The sequence below is a fragment of the Lagenorhynchus albirostris genome, chromosome 6 (assembly GCF_949774975.1).
Source record: "Lagenorhynchus albirostris chromosome 6, mLagAlb1.1, whole genome shotgun sequence".
NCBI classification, from domain to species: domain Eukaryota; kingdom Metazoa; phylum Chordata; class Mammalia; order Artiodactyla; family Delphinidae; genus Lagenorhynchus; species Lagenorhynchus albirostris.
Genome location: NC_083100.1, coordinates 84,785,856 through 84,797,925, shown reverse-complemented (window position 1 = coordinate 84,797,925; position 12,070 = coordinate 84,785,856).

Here is a 12,070-nt window from a genome sequence, read left to right as displayed (position 1 = left end):
AGTAGTGGGATTGCTGGGTCATAAGGTAGTTCTATTTGTAGTTTTTTAAGGAATCTCCATACTGTTCTCCATAGTGGCTGTATCAATTACATTCCCACCAATAGTGCAAGAGGGTTCCTTTTTCTCCACACCGTCTCCAGCATTTATTGTTTGTAGATTTTTTGATGATGACCATTCTGACTGGTGTGAGGTGATACCTCATTGTAGTTTTGATTTTCATTTCTCTAATGATTAATGATGCTGAACATCCTTTCATGTGTTTGTTGGCAATCTGTATATCTTCTTGGGAGAAATGTCTATTTAGGTCTTTTTTTAAATAGTAATACATGTATAGAAAACAATAGTACTTATTCTGAATACTAAAGTTAAAAGACAAGATTGCTGGCAATTAGGGGACTGGCCGAAGTTTCAGCTCCTCTAGTCTTATCTGACTAGTCTTAGGGCAGAAGGAAGCAATATTCTGGGCTTACATTGAACTTAAAACCATCACCAAAGCTAATTATTCTGAAGTTTGGTCACTTTTCAGTGACCAAATGGCTCCAAGAGGAACAGAACTCTTGCTTATTTTCCCACTCAATTCAATTTCAAAACATTTCAGTAAAGAGCGAGAGAGATCATTTTAGTATTGCAAACTGTTTGCTGAGATAAGGAGAAGTTTGTTCATAGGAATTATTCCAGTTAAGAATCTTCCTTTTAAGGATAGCTGCACCATATACCTCAATAGTTGAGAATCTAGTTTACAGAAGGCTTGAAACTTGAGTCTCTTCTTGCCTTCATTTAACATTTTGTCAAGATACAAATATAGCATCTAGGACCTCTGACTTCGTATATGAATGCACTAAACATAGAAAGTTACGGTTGAGGGTTATGCCTGCAAGAATGTAAAAGTGTTTCTTTTATTTGAGGACTCATACAGATAACATATGTAAAAGCTATAGACAACAAACAACACAATCTTTTTCGTTGTGGTCTCCCTAATAGCAACACTTTACAAAACCAAAGAGCCAACATAAAAGTCAAATTGTGGTTTAGATAATAGAAATGTTTACATTTGTGTAGTTTAAAGAGATCTGACTTAGAAATCTGGGGTTATGGGTTTAGTCTAGGCTCTGTCTCTATCCTCTGCCGGTAGGCAGTCTAGACCAACGCTGCTCAGACTTAAGTGACTGTTGGGATCACTGGTCAAGCTTTTTAAAACTACAGATTCCTGAGCAGATCTAACTTAAGAGATTCTGACTCAGCAGGTCTGGAGTGGGAGGCATGCATTTGCATTCCCAGTAAACCTAATGTGCTCATCCTTGAAAATTCACTGGTCTAGACCTCAGTTGTCCTCAAAATTATAATGCAGAGATCCAATTAGGCATATTGATTATAGCCCCCAAAAGTAAAAGGAGACAACAATTTCTACTGTTGAAAGGGAAAGAAATTTCTGTTTAGAAGTTCCATACTTTAAAATGTTAATAAAAGTTTAATTTATATTAATAACTAAATAATAAAAGAGAAATATATTTCTCACAAACACCTTGTGAGAAAATATAGAATGAATGTTGGCATCAGGGTCCAGAAATGGAAATAAAAGCATTGGACGTCCAAAGTTATCCAGATGGATAGCAGGAGAGTTAGGACTAATCTTGTCTCTCTTGTCTCTTGTCTCTATTTTCTTTTGTTTATACTTCACAGCTTTTATAAGTGAACAATATCCCCTTTACAGTCCGTTATCATTCATGGTATTTAGAAGGAGTATTCTGTTTTGCTTGGGTCAAACATGCCCCTTGAACATAGCTTTGTAGCAGAGACAGATAATAGTTGAGGAAGAAGAAGAAGAAGGAAAAGGAGAAGGAGCAGGGGAAGGAGAAGGGGAAGCCGAAGAAGCAGCAGCAAAGCACAAAACAAATAGCATTTTCTGGAACAAGATACTTGTCATCTTTGAAGGTATCAGCAGTGCAGACAAGACAGCCCCAGTCTGGACTGTTAAGAATCTTCAACTCAATATACTCTTGTGGTTCCATATATATATATATATATATATATATATATATATATATATATATATATATATATATATATATATATATATATATATATTCATTAATTGAGATGAGACACCAGCTATGAACAGTTGTAGCTAAGATTGCAGTTCTGTACCTTCTGTCTGAACCTAATTACTGTCCCATACCAACAAGTATTTTCTCTGACCTCACCTTCAATATCTCAGCTGCTGGAAAATAAATCCCCACACATTCCTTGATTAATTTCCTGTTCATGCTTGTAAGTTAATATTGAGATGCTAAGCCAGAAGGTGGAGGCATTGTTAGTGACAACTAAAATTAAAAACAAAGTGAGAACTAATTTGTTTCTATAGCTGTCAATGGGGACCCCTCTGAAGGAATGCCAAGATGTAACTCCAGTTGCTGTGTTGTGCTAACAGGGATTGCATCAGTTTGTGCACCTCCAAAAAACACCAGTCATTTGGCACGTAATGATATTTTAGGCCATCCCATAGGTTGGGCCTCTTGATGTTTTTGTTTTATTATTTTTGTTTCGGATATATTTTTATAGACAATTTTCACACAACAGCTTTGCTACTCTTAAATATGAAAACAACCTGCAAAGGATATTATTTGACTTCCATTCTTTTAGTTGTTACATCTTTTAGCCCATTCTTTTTAATCTTGAATTTGGAAAATTAATTTTGAAATAGTGTCTGAATTGTGTGCAAGGCAAAAGAAATGATAATAGTTATTCTGTAACATGTCTCCCTGACTTGCACATTATAGACCAGTAAAATTAAATAAAAATAAGGACTGATGTAGAATTAGCAATTTTCTATTTAATGAAAAGAACAATGAAAATATAATATCTCTTATTATAATTCTCTCATTTATCAACAGTAAACATTTTTGAAAAATAAGTATAAAAAGTGTAATGTAACACGTTTTTAAAATAGACTTTATGAAAAATACAATGTCCAGTGATTTTTGTTCAAGATATACCCTTGAAAACTTTGTTGAGAACCTAGAAATGCCAAGAACCCCTGTTTTAGAGAGAGAGAGAGAGAGAGTCAATTATCTGCTCAGTTTAGGAGAAGGTCACATGATAGGCACGATGAAGTGGTGATTTTGTAACTAGCTAAGCAGTACTTCAGGGTACCTGGGAAAAAATGATCTGCTCAGTGACTAAAGCTCTTAGAAATTTCAGTGCTTCCCTTGATATTGGCTAACTAGTGTTCATGGGTCTGGCCAATAGCTCTGTCTTTTTCTTATCAAATCTTGAAAGGCTTGTAAGTATTCCATCACCATGAACATTTTGAGGATTTTATGCCCCATGACTTATCATAATATCTGTAGGAAAACGGGATTTGTTTTTAAAAACATTTACCTTGCTGCGAATGTTTGCTTGTCTTCTGTCATATGAGATGAGCATTTTGTCATGCTAGAAGAAAAAATGGCATGCTTTCAGATTGTGTATGGTTTTTGGCACATGAAGTTACATAATCTAGTGGAACCCTATGTGCTCAGTACAGCACAGGCTGGTGAGCCCCTGTCTGGTCAGGACCAGAATAACTAGACTTCTTGGCCTGTTGCCTGTAGGCTGTATATATTTGGCCTTAAACACCCTGCCAGGCTGGGTCTTACAGTGAAAACCCACAGATGGTCAGCAGGAGAGTAACATCTGGTATCTGCTCCTTTGCTGTGGTGCTCCAGGCTCAGCAGTGAAGGTAGGAGACAACTACTTCAGTGTCCAGTTGCAGAGCTCACTGTGTCCATTTTGAATAAAGATCTTTTGGAATTTATTTCAGATTTCCAGGGAGGAAATTATGTAGCCCCAGTTGTGCCTGCGGTGGGAACTCAGTTGGTTGATTGGCAGTGAGTTGGAGTCAGAGCTGAGGGGAGTGGCCCTACCATTGTTTTATGTATATTGAATTCATCTGTCTTATTGTGGACTAGTTCTGCTCTTTTAATTTTTGTCATGCTAGCTGTACGGTAACTGCACTAATAATATGTAGGTTCATAAATTGGATCTTGATGGGAAAAATTCTGTTGGATTCAAAAGTATTAAAAGAAATTTCAGCATTACATGTGTCAATAAATGGAAGACCTTTCAGATTCACTAACTCTAATTTTTAACTGTTTTAATTTTTGAACGGTTTTAAACATTGATTTTAAAGTTGTAACACCTGTTTCTGATTTTTTTTACTAGTGATGACTATTAATTATTTGAAGATATTATCATTGAAGTGTCTAGACTTGGATGTGCTTGTATCATTTTAGGTACAGATGTGTTATAAAAAGTTATAGAAGTGCTCCCTAGTGCTCCTGGGCAGGGGTGGGAGTTCTGGCTATCTGCTGGGACTCTACTGATACCACCTGGGCAGCGTGTGATTTCAAACCCCCTTGAGTGTGAACAGAGGCTGAGTGGGGAATTGGGACTGCTATCCCAAACTAGTAGTGATGTAGTGTGCCCCATACTCCCTTGTTGGAGCGGCCTGAGAGGAAGGCAGCAGAAATCAAAGATTTAAATAATATCCAGAGTTTCATAACATGATAACCCGAAGTCCAAGTTCAATAAAAAATAACTAGTCCTACCAAGGTTCAGGCAAGTCTCAGCTAGAATGAAAAAAGACAATTATTAAATGCCAATACCAAGAATATCTGCAGAAACTTTAGAGTTATTTGACAAAAGATTTTAAAAACAGTCATCATAAAAATGCTTCAATGACCCATTAAATACACAGTTGAAACAAATTTTTAAAATCTTAGTAAAGAGATAGAAAATTTCAGCATATAAATAGAACACAAAAGAAAAACGAAATAGCAATTTAGAATTGAAAAATTAAATTAAAAACAGTAAAAGTAAATGGGCTCAACAGCAGAAAGGAGGGAATAACGAATCAGTGAAGTTGAATATAGACAATAAAAATTTCCCAATTTGAATAATGAAGAGAAAATAGACTGGAGAAAAAAAATCAACAGAGACTTAAGGCCTCTAGGACAATAGCTAAAGATCTGTTATATTATGGAGTCCTGGAAGGACAGGGGGAATAGGACAGGAAAATATACCATATCTTGGGCCATATAACAATCTTGGTAATGTTAAAAGAATTGAAATTATACAAAATTTGTTCTCTGACCCAAATAAAATCAAACTAGAAATCAAAACTAGAAAAATAACAGGAAATTCTCCAAATACTTAGAAACAGCAGACTTCTAAATAATTTATGGGTCAAAAAGAAAGTCTCAAAAAGATATTTATCAAACTGAATAACAATGAAAATTCAATATACCAAACATTTATGTGACACAGCTAAACCAGCAATGAGAGGGAAATTTGTAGCACTAAATACTTACATGAGAAAAGAGGAAATCTCAAATCAATAATTTTTACTCCTACTTAAGAATCTAGAAAGAGAAGATCAAATATACTTATAGCAACCAGATAGAAGGAAATAATGAAAATAAGAGCAGAAATAAATGAAACAGAAATGAGTAAAACAATGAAGCAAAAACCTGCTTTTTTTTTTTTTGCAAAGATCAATAAAATTTACCAACTGACAAAGAAAAAAGAGAGAAGGCAAAATTTACCAACAGCATTAATAAATAGGGTATTTAACTATGGACCCTGCAGACATCAAAAGAAAAATAACAGAATGCTATGAACAAATCTTCTCAGATAAATTCGGCAACTTAGATGAAATGGACCAATTTCTTGAACAGCATAAACTACCACAAATTACCAAATATGAAATAGATAATTTGAGTAGTCCTGTAACTATTAAGAAAATTGAATTCATAATTTTAAAACCCATGAAAGAGAAATTGCCAGGCCCAAATCATTTCACTGGGGAATTCCACTGAATTTTAAAAAAGAATTAACGGAAATTATACAGAATCTCTTCCAGAAAAGAGAAGACACGGAATATATGCTAATTCATTTTATTAAGCTGACATTACTTTAATACCAAAACTAGATAAAGACAGTAAAGAAAAAGAAAACTATGGTCTGATATCCCTCATGAGTCAGACACGAAAATTTTTAACATAAGGTTAGCAAACAGAATTAGGCAGTATATAAAAATAATTATATGCCATGACTAAGTGGGGTTTATTACAGTGATGTAAGATTGCTTCAATATTAAAAAACTATTAATATAATCTATATTAACAGCCTAAAGTAGAAAAAGCATATGAACATATCAATTGATACAGAAAAAAGCATTTGACAAAATTCAATAGCCATTCATGACAAAAACTCTTAGAAAAATAGGAATAGAGGGAAATTTCTTCAATATGATAAAGAGCACCTATAAAAAACCTACAGCCAATACTTAATGATAAAGAATTAGACTGCTTTTCCCTTACAGTCAGGAGCAAGGCAAGCATATCTGCTTTCACTATTGTTATTCAACATAGTGCTAAGTCCTAGCCAGTGCAATAAGGTTGGCAAAGGAAATAAATGCCATACAGGTTGGAAAGGAAGAAATAAAACTCTTCCTCTTTGCAGATGACATGATTGTCTACATAGAAAATTCCTAAGATTCTTCTTAAAAACTCATAGAAAATAAGTGAGTTCAGAAAGTCTGACGGATACAAGATAAATGTCCAAAAAGGAACTGTCTTTCTATGTGCTAACAATGAACATATTGGACACCAAAAGTAAAAACACAATGACACAACTGCTCAAAAAAAGAGAGAAATACTTAGGTGTGAACCTAAAACAACATGTACAGGACTTATGTGCTGAAAAATACAACATGCTGCTGAAAGATACCAAAGATCTAAATAAATAGACAGATAAACTGTGCTCATGGATTGGAAGACTCAGCATAATAAAGATTTCAATTGTGTTCAAATTGGTATATAGGTTTAATGCTATTGTTATTAAAATGCCAACAAAATTATTTTGTAGATATAGAGAAGATTATTGTGAAATTTATATGGAAAGGCAAAGGAACTAGAATAGTTAACACAATTTTTGTAAAAAGAGAATGAAAAGGGAGAAATCAGTCTACAGAATTTCAAAAATTATTATATAGCTAAAGCACTCAAGACTGTGACATTGGTGAACATACATATAGGTCAATGGAATACAATAAAGAACCCAGAATTATATCCACACAAGTATGCTCAACTGAATTTTTAAAAGATGCAAAAACAATTTAATGGAGGAAGGATGGCCTTTTCAACAAAAGGTGCTGGAGCAATTGAATGACAATAGGCAAAAATATAACCTTGACCAAGACTTTATATCTAAAATAAAAATTATCTCAAAATGCATCATTGACTTAAATGTAAACATAAAATTATGAAACTTTTGGAAAAATTATAGAAGAAAATATTTGGGATCTAAAAGCATGATCCCTAGAAGGAAAACTGAATTAATTGTATTTCATCAAAATTAAAAACTTTTGTTCTGCCAAAGATGCTTTTAAGAGGATGAAAAAACAAACACGCCACAGACTTGGAGAAAATATTTGCAAACCATATATCTTACCAAAGAATACTCTCTAGAACATGTAAAGAACTCTTAAAATTTAACAGTAAAAACCCAAGCAATCTAATTAGAAAATAGGCAAAAGACGTAATCAGACATTTCACTGAAGAGGATATACACACGGCAAATAGGTTCATTCAGTAATGTTCAACATAATTAGTCATTAGGGAAATGCAAAATAAAAATACAAGATATCATCACATACCTACAGAATGACTGAAATTTAAAAACAGTGGTAAAACTAAATGCTCGTGAAGATGATGAAAAATTGGATTACTCATATGTTGCTGGTGGAAAAGTAAAATGGTTCAGCAACTCTATAAAAAGTTTTGCAATTTAAGGAAATTAAACATGGAAAAACCATACAACCCAGTAATTTCACTTCTGGGCATTTATCCCTGAGAAATAAAAACTCATGTTTAAAAAATTAAGACGAGATTGGTTCAAGATGGCGGAGTAGAAGGATGTGCTCTCAGTCCCTCTTGCAAGAACACTGGAATCACAGCTAACTGCTGAACGATCATCAACAGGAAGACACTGGAACTCACCAAAAAAGATACCCCACATCCAAAGACAAAGGAGAAGCCACAATGAGACAGTAGGAGGGGAGCAATCACAACAAAATCAAATCCCACAACTGCTGGGTGGGTGACTCACAAACTGGAGAACACTTATACCACAGAAGTCCACCCACTGCAGTGAAGGTTCTGAGCCCCATGTCAGGCTTCCCAACCTGGGGATCCAGCAACGGGAGGAGGAAATCCTAGAGAATCAGACATTGAAGGCTAGCGAGATTTGATTACAGCACTTTGACAGAATTGGGGGAAACAGAGGCTCCACTCTTGGAGGGCACACGCAAAGTAGTGTGCACATCGGGACCCAGGGGAAGGAGCAGTGACCCCATAGGAGACTGAACCAGACCTACCTGCTAGTGTTGGAGGGTCTCCTGCAGAGGTAGGGAGTGGCTGTGTCTCACCATGAGGACAAGGACACTGGCAGCAGAAGTTCTGGGAAGTGATCCTGGACGTGAGCCCTCCCAGAGTCCACCATTAGCCCCACCAAAGAGGCTGGGTAGGCTCCAGTGTTGGGTTGCCTCAGGCCAAACAACCAACAGGGAGGGAACCCAGCCCCACTCCTCAGCAGACAAGCAGATTAGTTTTACTGAGCTCTGCCCACCAGAGCAACAGTCAGCTCTACCCACCACCAGTCCCTTCCATCAGGAAACTTGCACAAGCCTCTTAGATAGCCTCATCCACCAGAGGGCAGACAGCAGAAGGAAGAAGAACCAAAATCCTGCAGCCTGTGAAACAAAAGCCACATTCACAGAAAAACAGACAATATGAAAAGGCAGAGGGCTATGTACCAGATGAAAGAACAAGAGAAAACCCCAGAAAAAAACTAAATGAAGTGGAGATAGGCAACTTTCCAGAAAAGGAATTCAGAATAATGATAGTGAAGATGATCCAGGACTTCGGAAAAACAATGGAGGCAAAGATCAAGAAGTTGCAAGAAATGTTTAGAAAAGACCTAGAAGAATTAAAGAACAAACAAACAGAGATGAACAATACAATAACGGAAATGAAAACTACATTAGAAGGAATCAATAGCAGAATAACTGAGGCAGATGAACTGGTAAGTGATCTGGAAGACAGAATGGTGGAATGCACTGCTGCGGAACAGAAAAAAGAAGAAAGAATGAAAAGAAATGAAGACAGACTAAGAGACCTCTGGGACAACATTAAACACAACAACGTATGCATTATAGGGGTCCCAGAAGAAGAAGAGAGAGAGAAAGGACCCAAGAAAATATTTGAAGAGATTATAGTCGAAAACTTCCCTAACATGGGAAAGGAACTAGTCACCCAAGTCCAGAAAGTGCAGTGAGCCCCATACAGGATAAACCCAAGGAGAAACATGCAGAGCCACATAGTAATCAAATTGGCAAAAATTAAAGACAAAGAAAAATTATTGAACACAGCAAGGGAACAATGACAAATAACATACAAGGGCACTCCCATAAGGTTAACAGCTGATTTCTCAGCAGAAACTCTACAAGCCAGAAGGGAGTGGCATGACGTACTTAAAGTGATGAAAGGGAAGAACCTACAGCAAAGAATACTCTACTGGGCAAGGATCTCATTCAGATTCAATGGAGAAATCAAAAGCTTTACAGACAAGCAAAAGCTAAGAGAATTCAGCCCCACCAAACCAGCTCTACAACAAATGCTAAAGGAACTTCTCTAAGTGGGAAACATGAGAGAGGAAAAGGACCTACAAAAAACCCCCCAAACAATTAAGAAAATGGTAATAAGAACATACATATTGATAATTACCTTAAACATGAATGGATTAAACACTCCAACCAAAAGACACAGGCTGGCTAAATGGAAACAAAAACAAGACCCATATATATGTTGTCTACAAGAGAGCCACTTCAGACCTAGGGACACATACAGACTGAAAGTGAGAAGATGGAAAAAGATATTCCATGCAAATGGAGATCAAAAGAAAGCTGGAGTAGCAATACTCATATCAGATAAAATTGACTTTAAAATAAAGAATGTTACAAGAGACAAGGAAGGACACTACATAATGATCAAGGGATCAATCCCAGAAGAAGATATAACAATTATAAATATATATGGACCCAACATAGGAGCACCTCAATACATAAGCCAACTGCTAACAACTATAAAAGAGGAAATAGACAGTAACACAACAATAGTGGGGGACTTTAACACCTCACTTTTAACACCTCAGAGAAGAAAAAGAAATAAAAGGAATACAAATTGGAAAACAAGAAGTAAAACTGTCACTGTTTGCAGATGACATGATACTATACATAGAGAATCCTAAAGATGCCACCAGAAAACTACTAGAGCTAATCAATGAATTTCGTACAGTTGCAGGATACAAAATTAATGCACAGAAATCTCTTGCATTCCTATACACTAATGGTGAAAAATCTGAAAGAGAAATTAAGGAAACACTCCCATTTACCACTGCAAGAAAAAGAATAAAATACCTAGGAATAAACCTACCTAAGGAGACAAAAGACCTGTATGCAGAAAACTATAAGACACTGAGGAAAGAAATTAAAGATGATACCAACAGATGGAGAGATATACCATGTTCTTGGATTGGAAGACTCAATATTGTGAAAATGACTATACTACCCAAGCAATCTACAGATTCAATGCAATCCCTAACAAATTATCAATGGCGTTTTTTAGAAAACTAGAACAAAAAATCTTAAACTTTGTATGGAGACACAAAAGACCCTGAATAGCCATAGCAGTCTTGAGGGAAAAAAATGGAGCTGGAGGAATCAGGCTCCCAGACTTCAGACTATACAACAAAGCTACAGTAATCAAGACAATATGGTACTGGCACAAAAACAGAAATATAGAACAATGGAACAGGATAGAAAGCCCAGAGATAAACCCACGCACCTATGGTCAACTAATCTATGACAAAGGAGGCAAGGATATACAATGGAGGAAAGACAGTCTCTTCAATATGTGGTGCTGGGAAAACTGGACAGCTACATGTAAAGGAATGAAATTGGAACACTCCCTAACACCATACACAAAAATAAACTCAAAATGGATTAGAGACCTAAACATAAGGCCGGACACTCTAAAACCCTTAGAGGAAAACATAGGAAGCACACTGTTTGTCATATATCACAGCAGGATCTTTTTTGATCCACCTCCCAGAGTAATGGAAATAAAAACAAACAAAAAAAACTAATGGGACCTAATGAAACTTAAAAGCTTTTGCACAGCAAAGGAAATCATAAACAAGACGAAAAGCCAACCCTCAGAATGGGAGAAAATATTTGCAAATGAATCAACAAAGGATTAATCTCCAAAATATATAAACAGCTTATGCAGCTCAATATTAAAAACAGCTTATGCAGCTCAATATAAAAAAACAAACAACCCAATCCCAAAATGGGCAGAAAACCTAAATAGACATTTCTCCAAAGAAGACATACAGATGGCCAGGAAGCACATGAACTGCTCAACATCACTAATTATTAGAGAAACGCAAATCAAAATTACTGTGAGGTATCACCTCACACCAGTTAGAATGGACATCATCAGAAAATCTAGAAACAACAAGTGCTGGAGAGGGTGTGGAGAAAAGGGTACCCTCTTGCACTGTTGGTGGGAATGTAAATTGATACAGCCACTATGGAGAACAGTACGGAGGTTCCTTAAAATCTAAAAATAGAATTACCATATGATCCAGCAATCCCAGTACTGGGCATATACCCAGAGAAAACCATAATTCAAAAAGACACATGCACCCCAATGTTCACGGCAGCACTGTTCACAATAGCCAGGTCATGGAAGCAACCTAAATCCCATCGACAGACGAATGGATAAAGAAGTTGTGGTACATATATACAATGGAATATTATTCAGCCATAAAAAGGAATGAAATTGGGTCATTTGTAGAGACGTGGATGAATCTAGAGACTGTCATACAGAGTGAAGTAAGTCAGAAAGAGAAAAACAAATATCGTATGTTAACGCCTATATGTGGAACCTAGAAAAATGGTACAGATGAA